Genomic DNA, 9,387 nt, shown 5'->3' with positions numbered 1-9,387 from the left:
TTTTCTTAGGTTTCCACAGCTAAACAAACTCATCAGGGATGAAAGCACTTCAGGAGCCCTAAGTGACCCAGAGGACTAATTATGGAGCCAAGGGGGAAGAGGCAAGGGCCAAAAGTTCATGCTCATCCAAATGCCATCCCGCTGTGCTGTCTCAGCAACATTATGGCCTCAGCTACAGCCCTCACAGGCACCACTTTGCGAACCAGCACCTTCACCCTGACAGAAATTGCACTTCTTCCATCTCCAACTTGTCCATACGCTGCTCTCAGCATGGTGCCCAGGGCTGGACCCACACCTGTCTGCAGCAGGGGTGAGCACCACAAAGCCCTGGGTGCCTGGATGCTTTCTCAGGGACTGCACAACAAAAATATCCTGGTCCTCTGTGCCAGTCTGTCCCAGAGGTTTGTAGCAAGTGAGAGGCAGGTATGCCAGGCACCTGTGGGGAGCATCTCCTGTGCATCCTGGCTGTTGTTCCCTATTTGATGGTCTGGTCAGCAATTAATGGGGAAAGCAGAGCAGGGAGAGGCAGCCCTGGCAGCACTTCGGCTTTATGATGTACTTTTGCTTGGCATCAGCAAGGTCTGAGAAGTGTCTCTGGTGGGGGAAGGTTAATGCTGCCTGGCTGGAGACGAGGCAGTCTGGCCCTTGCTTGGGCACCACCAAGTCTGCTGGACAGTGGCTGTGTGGGGGCTTCCGAATGCAGATGCTTCGTCACAGCACTGTGCTCAGGGGATGCCTGGGCAAAGCCAAAGCCAAGCTGTGAAGACAGCATTCCTGCCCAGCCCAGCATGCTGTGCTGAGCCAGAGAGGATTGCTTCTGAGCGTTTCTCAGCTCCTGAGGTTGGGGACTGCACAAATGTGTCACAGATGGCATGTGGAATCTGTAAGGCAGTGCTCACTTGTCACTGACCTCTCTTGCTGATGAAGAAGACAGGCTGGGATGTCAGTAAAGAAGTTTGGGGTGCAGAGCAGGGTCTCCTAGAAGTGGACTGTAGGATCTTCTACAGCCATCTCTCCACAGCCCAACAGTTGGTGTCTTGAGTTTATCAGTGCTGCAACCCAAATCTGGCCCTCAGTGGGTTCAGAGATGTAAAAGACTTGAACCACATGATTCAAGTGAATGAAGCAGGACACGTGGGCACATAGGAGCACATGGAGCCCTTCCCTTCTCCAGTACCATACTTAGCCTGGAGATGAGATGGGAGCTGGATACTGTGAACATTAGAGTTGGTATGTTCTTCCCAGCCAGGCTGATGAAGGACAGGTTGCTTGCAGAGGCACTGAACCTCCATAGCCTTGCTCTTATGCTCTTAGTTTGCACCTGTAGGGTGCAAGAGATTTCAAAGCTGAATTACAGAGTGGCACCGGCCCTTCCTCAAGTCACACAGCCCAGTGGGGACAGAGCCAGGCTGGGGGCTTCTGGCCCATCATGGGCTGTTGCCTTGCAGACATCTTCACTCTCCAGACTTCTATCCTGCATGGGTCCAAAAAAACGTGTAAGCAGCTGTTTGCCTTCGTCCCTCTTTCCTCCTCCTCCTCTTGGTACCAACACCTGCAGCAGTGTTTCAGTGCACTTGCAGAATGGGGTTTGTCCGGCACCGTGCGTCACCCCGAGCTCTCCTGAAGGATGTGAAACGAGGGTAAACTTCTTTCCCTGGTGTTGCACAGACAGAACGCGGTGGTGTGAAGGCTCCCGAGGCGCCGGGAGCTGCCAGTAGAGGCTGCTCGCTCGCCTCGCTGCAGGGCCAGTGCTCGGCGCCTGCCATGGTACCGCTCAGGGACTCCCCTCCAGCACGGCTCGGGTGCCACGGAAAGGTGTCCCACAAAGCTGGGTTTGAGCCTGCCCTTGTTAGCTCTTCTGGGACGGCCTGGCTTTGCTATGGCCTCAGCTCCCGGGGTTGTCACCAGCCATTCGGCAGCCCTTGGCAGTGTGATGGATGCTGTGGGGTGCCAGTGGGGTCTGTGAGACAGGACCGAGCTGGGCAGGTTGGTCCTGCTCTCCTACACCACCATGGCCCCAGATGCCCTAGGGGTTGTTATTGCAGGGAGGTCGCCGGGATGGAGGGAGCACACAAATATGTGTTTGCCAGGGCATGCAGGGCCCCATTTCCAGCCCACGGGTGGATGTTCATACTCCTGCTTCCCTCTGTCCTGCACCTCTGGCTGCTGTCAGCCTTGACTGAGCTGGGGACACCATCTCCTCTGAGGCACGAGCCCCCAGCTCTCCTGTGCTGGGCTTTGGGGAGATGCACTGGGAGCCCACTCATCCTGGCTGGATGGAAAGGTTCCCTTGGGGTTAGCGGTGCAGGATCAGACCCTCAGCATGTGTTATGTGGAGGCCCAGGGCACGGTGGTGAGGAGAAGTGCACGGCCACAGCCCAAATCCAGACCAGCTGCCCACTTCCATGCAATGTGGATCTATTTACACCCAACACACATCTCTGCAGGACATAAACCAGACCTGGCTTGGGATACTCAGGTGTGCCTGGCATGGAGGTTGTGCCTGCTCTCAGGAAGCCCTCTCGGTGCTGTTGAGGCTTCATGAAGCATCTTGGAGCAGAATGTTGGGCTCCCTGATGACAGCAGGGTTGAAGAGTGATGCCATGAAGCAGCAGGATTGGAAAACTGGGAAAAAACCCTGAAGAATAGCAGAAGAGGGAGACTGTGGGGCTGAAGCAGCAGAAAGAGAACAAAATGCCATCCAACACACCTCCTCCAAGTCTTCTGCCAATGCCACACTTTCCTTATCCCAAGGAAGCATCCCTGCCGTGTCAGGCAGGTGGAGGAGCTGTGTCCTCCCCTGACAGTGCTGTCATGGCTGTGCCTTGCAGACACAGATGTGCACTGGTCAGGATGCAGCTCTGTTCCCAGCATGACTGGCTGTGACTCAGAGAATGCCTCAGGGGAGAAAACCAGATGAGGAAGATGCTGTCTTTTTGTTGTTTGGAAATGAAGCCACTTTTTAACATGGAGGCCTTTTTTAACTTGCCGAGGTGCTTTGCCCTCTGGGCAGTCCCACACTCCGTGGAGAGGAAGGAGGATTGCAATTAGTGTGGGCTGTGGGCAAGACGGGAGCAGCTGGGTCATGCCGTGGGCATCTGACAGGCCAGCTGGATTTGGGCACAGCCAGATCCACGCTGGTATTCAACACAGATGGTTTCTGCAGGAGAGAATTTTTGTTTTCATTGTTACCCTGGTGCTATGAAATGCAATTTTGGGAGGCATTATCATTTGCTCTGTTTCTGCTGACACAGCTCCATCCTGGCAAGGCAGTGAGAAGGAGCAACACTGAGGGTATTGCTGCCAGTGTGATCTATGGGGGTTGCAGCATTTTGGGTGAGGGCACATATATTTAGAGGTAAATCTACAGCAGGAAAACTACCTCTCCTTGTGCATGGCGGCTTTATTAAATATAAATAAATAAAGGATCTTTAGAGGAGAGGCAAACGAGAGATACAAACCCCATCCTTGGGGCAATGCAGACAGATGAGTAATGGGGCCCTTTGAGTAAGTGCCTGCCTGGCCAGCTCTGAGTCACTGAGCAAACAGCACCAGCCTGGAGCCAGAGGCAGGGCTATTCTTAGCTGCTCGATTGTCAGGAGATGCTGCTGAGGGAGAGGAGGCAGGTTAAGGGGTGTCAGAGGGGGAAAACATTTTATTTCTGACTAGAAAGCGCCCAAGAGCCAGCCTGAGGCTCGGTTGCAGTAACCCAGACTGGAGATGGCGAGTGTGAGGATGAGGAGGGTGACTACTGCTGTGCCAGGGAACTCAGGACAAATTTCTCAGGGAGTTGAAAGGAGGTAAAAAGACACCTGGAGGGACAAGTGCTCCTCTGCTGTGTGCATTGCCTAGAGGGAACTGGAGATTCCTCTGCCTGGGGAACACCTGGTAGCACAGACTAAGCATCACCCTCACCTGCCCTCTAACAGCATCTCCCTTTCCCACCTGCCCAGCAGGGTCCCATTTTGAGGTTCCAAGAAACCACCTCTTTTGAGGCATCCTGATGTCCCTGCTGCAGATGGGATTGCATCAGCAGGGAAGGGAAGTGGAAGAGGGGTGCTGCAAAGACCTGGACTCAGTTGCACTTGGGCTCCTTCTAAAAAAAGGATCTCCAGTCATACTGGCTCGAGCTGCTGGCTCAGCCCAGAAGCCTGGAAAACTAAATGACATCATCTGGGTACTGCCGACAGACAGTATTTCCACTCAGACACTGAGTGCCTGGGTTTCAGCTGAGGAGTTTGCCAGGGAGCATCGATGGCTTTATGGAACCCCCTAAAACTGTCCTTTCATCCTGAAAAGACCCAGGCAAGCAGTTCACCCTCATTTTGGTCCCTACTTTCACCTGGGGCATCCTAATCCAGACCCTCTGTGCCCCAGGAGGGACCCTAGCAGCATTTCAGCCTTCTAAGCCAGTCTTGCTCCAATGCCACATGGCTGGGACAAGCCCAAGGACCATCTCATCAGCTCCTTTCCCCCCTGGGGTGCTCTGGCCACAGCTGTGGAGGCTGCTCACCCAGTGGCTGAGGGCCAGTGGGATCTACCACACACGGCAGCAGGGCTGGGGCTGTAATTCCAGAAGGGGGAGTCGCGGGTGGGAATTTTGTGACTCGCTGCAGTAGTACTCCAAGCCAATATGCTCATGAGCCTGTCAGACCTACTGCCGTGGAGAGCAGGGTATCTCTCTAAGCACCTTGTGAAGTGACATTGTCCAGAGGAAGGTAAGCAGCAATACAAAGCATCGCTCTGGCATGCTGCAGGTGAGGACCTGCAAGGGGAGCAGAATTACCCTGTCAGTTGTGGAATTATAGTCTGGTGTGTAGGAGAAGGACTCGGGGCAAGGATTTCCCCCCCCCCCACACTCCACAGAAGCTCCAGCTCTGCCTTCCTGGGTGGCCTTTGGCAAATAACCTGCCATCTTGGCTCCAGGTTTCCTATTTGTACAAGCTGGGATGAATGGGATTCTCCTCTGATTTCCAGAGCTCTCTGGACTAAGTAGAGTTGATCCCCATCTGCAGGGGTACATGGAAAAGGAAAAATTAAGCCCAATAACAATAATTACTTTTCTCCTTCCCATGGGTGTTGTAAGGATTAGCTCATGTTTAGCAAAACCGTCTGTAAGTGCTAAACATTATTAATGTTCTTGGATTGCTCCAAGAGTGAATGTGGCTTTCCAGGGAGTGATGGGGTTTTTCCCTTTGCTGACATGGAGCTGCAATGAATTCCTCATAGTCCAAGGTAAGCAGCATCCTATTCCTGTTAGGCTCAGGGTGTAGAAGAGTGTCTGCAGCACAAAGCAGTACTGGCCTTGCTTTCCATCAGTCTTGGAGACAGGAAGCCCATCCCTTCTTGCATCAATGCACAACCAACAGGGCTCTGGGGAAACATGCATCCCATGGAGCATCTCTGAGCATGGTGCCCTGGTAAGAGCTCATCTCACCAGGAAAGGGCAAATAGCATCTCCCAGGCTGCTCCCAGACACACAGTGAAGTGTGGGAGGGGACAGGGGAAGATCTGGGAGGGGACATGGTTGCAGCACTGCCTGAAGACCACCCAGCAGCTGAGGCCAGAGACCAGGTCAGACCCACAGTACAGCTGATGGGATTGAGAGTCCTGGCTCAAGTAGGGGTGTAAGACTGGGGGTCAGTTCATACCCCTGGCTGTCCTAAGTGTCCTAACACACAGCAGCTCTGAGCACCAGGAGTATTTATGCTCCCACAAAGTGTGGAAAAGCAATGCACACCACCTAATGCTGGAAAGCCTGGGGGAGATGATAGATAGATAGATTCTCTTTTCCAGGGCTCTGGTGCTGGAAAAAGACCTCACAGGAGAGAAAACTGGCTTGTGACTGGTTCAGCCCCTGCCTGACTGCTCCAGCAAATGTCCCTCCTGGGGACCCCCAGCAATCTGGGCAGGGGTACAGGGTGCTGAAGCTCCTCCAGCTGCCAGACCCTGTCACCCTGGCTCTCCAGCCCTGCAGAGCTGGGGCTGACTTTTTGTGACCCCTTCTCCCCGCGCTGACTCAGCCATGCCCTCATGGTGGGTGGCCGCATGAAGGCGTGAAGGTAAAGGCAGTATGGACTGGCAAGCTTTCAAAGAGGCCACAAGCTAAATAAATAGCCAGCAGCCAATTTCAGTGGCTGCTATATTTAGCTCAAGGAACATTTATTTATAGGCTTGGCAGCCATTCTGAGTCAATAAAAGCCAGAGAACTGGAAAAAGGACGTTCCTGGGTTTCTCGTTGCAGTAATGGTTTCTGCTGTGCAAACCATGAGGAACAAGAGGAGAGGCAGCACCAGCACCAGGGCAGGGGGAGGAAGCTCTGCTGGCTGCACACCCATGGGTGCCTCTGCCAGGGAAGAGACCCTCCACATATGTGTAGCCCCAGCCCCAGCTAAGAGCAGCTTCACCTGGGTTGCCTCTCACCTGGGTGCTGCTGCCAGTCCCCTGGCCCAGAGGGAATTTCTCCCTGAAACACGAGGGGATTTAATTGTGCCGTGGAAGTAGTGACACAAGACGTCACCCCTGGGGACTCTGCTGCAGCATCTTCCCTTGGGCAGTGAGTTTGGAAAAACTAAGCCAGAGGCAGGTAAACTGGGAGGGAGATGGGAGCCGTGTTCATGTTTCTCTATTAAATAATTGTCCCTTCCCATGTCACGCACAGCAACAAGTGGTTGAGAGAGGAGGACATGCAAAGAGCCTCTCTGGAGCTGCTAGTGGTGTCAGATGCACAGGAGGCCAAAACTTCACACTGAGCTTCTACCCCAGCAGCAGGTGATGGCAGTAGTTTTGAGAAGCTTTACAAAACACCCAGCAATTGCAGCTGGATAAGGGGAATGGATTTATAAAAGACCAGGGGATTTAGCCCAGCTTGAGGAAAGCAGCTGTGAGGATGGATGTCCCTTCTGTGTATACATCAATAAGTGCTGAGGCTTTCTGGAGCCAGAACTGCAGGGAGCCTGCTCACGCCTTCTCCTCCCTCCAAAGAAAACCTGCTGCAGCGGGGGGGAGCAGGGAAATGCCTCCACCAGCTTCCACTTGAGCAAGTCCAACCAAAATGGGGCTGCTGCTTGGCACCCACCAGCTGCCCCCTGAGCACAGCATGGCTCAGTTGGCCATGGGTGAGCGGGGAATGTTTATAGGGTTTAGCTGTAGTGCCCAGCAAGCCTGTGGCTACATGCTGCTATTATGTCAGGAGCAAGGTGGGAGCAGAGCATAGCTGGGAAGCAAAATAATAACAATAATGATAATAATAGTAATAATAATAAAAACGATAGTATATTTCAATGCAAAAACTCCATGTCTTTGTGCCCTTTAGCTTGGCGATCTGTACCATTCCCTTCTCCACCTGGAGCAGGGCTGGGACAGTCCTTTCCATTACAACTGGGATGCTTAGGCACCTGACTACAGCTTCAGAGCCCCTAGAGTGGTGGTTTGCAGTCTGAGAGCCCATGAATGCCCCAATTAATTTTTATGCCACTACTCTCTCAGCCATGAGCCTTATTTCTGCTTTGAATTAGTGCAGCTGCAGCTTTCAGCTGCTGGGCCCTATAGACACGGGTGTGGCTGTACATCCAGGTCTGTCTGTGTCCAGGTCTGGTTCCATATCCAGCTCTCTACCAGCTCTAGGCCCCATCACTGCAGCCAAAGGTCCATTGCCCTCCCCAAACACCCAAAGAGCCCCATCCTGAGAAGGTCTGACCCTCAAAAACCAAGGCTGACACCAGCTGTTAAAACACCTATTCGGGTATTTATTACAACACATTGTTCCAAGATACAAAAGAAAGGAAAAGAAAGTAGAGGGTAGAAAAGCACTGCTGTTTACAGCCTCTGGTAATAAATAAATAAAGACAAGGCAGGGGCAGGATGTCTCCCCGGGTCCGACACCGGCGCTGGCCAAAGCTGGACAGCGAGGAAGGGAGTGTGGTGGGGCTGGTGGCCAGACCCTCTCTTCCATGCTTGGGAGTCCCCAGGTACACCAGGGTGGGTACAGACCCCCTCTCTGTGTTGTGCTTGCTGAGGAAGGGTCTGATCCTGCAGGGATGAGGAAGGGAGAAGAGGCTCGGTCCCAGCATGGCTGGAACCTGCCTGCTCCCTCCCTGTCCACGGCTGCTCCAAAGGCAGGTGAGGTAGGAAGGGTGATGCTGGACCAGGACCCCAACAGAGATCTACCAGGGTCCCCCAAGAGAGGGGTGAGACCTGAGCTCTCTCCTCTCCAGTGTGGTCTCAGAGCAACCTTGGAAATGTGTTCAGCACAGCATGATGAGAAGGACCCCAACCCATGACAAAGCAAAGTCATGACAGAGACAAGAAACTGTGCCTGGGCCACTTGGAGAAGGGCAGTGTTAAACCCCGCAAATTAAAATGACTCTTCATGGGGCTGACGCAGTACAGGGAGTGTTTCGTACCATGGTGCAGATGGGGTTCCTCTTCCCTTCCCCTAATGTCTCCTCCTACACCTTACAGTCACCTGAAAACCTCCAGGTTGTACAAGGAGCACAGGCAATGGGTGCAAAAAACCAGCACCTGCCTCTGTCTGCTCATGACATCACGATTTATCAGTGTTTGATAAAGACCATATCAAATCCCATGTTGGGAGCTATTCCCAGCCCCTTTCGAAATCCCTCCAGGTACCAGAGGCTACTCACATGTCTTCCTGTGGCTCTGCCACCGGGCTTGCGCTGGCACTGGCCATGTGCCCTCCCCAGGCTGTGCTGTCCCTGGGCAGGACTCTGTCTGCTCATGACATCACGATTTATCAGTGTTTGATAAAGACCATATCAAATCCCATGTTGGGAGCTATTCCCAGCCCCTTTCGAAATCCCTCCAGGTACCAGAGGCTACTCACATGTCTTCCTGTGGCTCTGCCACCGGGCTTGCGCTGGCACTGGCCATGTGCCCTCCCCAGGCTGCGCTGTCCCTGGGCAGGGGAACTACCAGCACGAGGAGGACACTCAAGCCCAGGAAGCCCAGGGCATGTGGCCAAAGCAGCAGCCAGTGCCCTGGGCTCAACTGAGCAGGGCAGCTTTTCAAAGGAGCTGTGATGCCAGAGCAAGAAGCCCCTGTGGGTGAAGATGGAGCCTGCAGGTGCAGCCAGCTGAAGAAGGTGAGAGGACCACGACCTGGAGGGAGCTGATTCCACAAACTGGATGCCTAGCCAATGCTTCTTAAAGCTTTAAGCTTTTGCCATTTAACCCTCTGTTGTTGGTGCCAGTGGGTTCCTGCCTCTTGCAAAAATGAGCAAGAACCTGTACGGGGGAGAGGAGTTGCAGGAAGGGAAGGGAAGAGTTAAGAGAATGGATCTGCCCCGGGTTTGGGTGCCTTTATATCCTTAGGAAGCACCTCCCTCCAGCTCCTCTGACAAGGGTTTGCCTCCTGAGGCTTGGGGCA

Source organism: Corvus brachyrhynchos, unplaced genomic scaffold (assembly GCF_000691975.1).
Source record: "Corvus brachyrhynchos isolate BGI_N302 unplaced genomic scaffold, ASM69197v1 scaffold62, whole genome shotgun sequence".
NCBI lineage: Eukaryota > Metazoa > Chordata > Aves > Passeriformes > Corvidae > Corvus > Corvus brachyrhynchos.
This window is presented reverse-complemented; position numbering follows the sequence as displayed.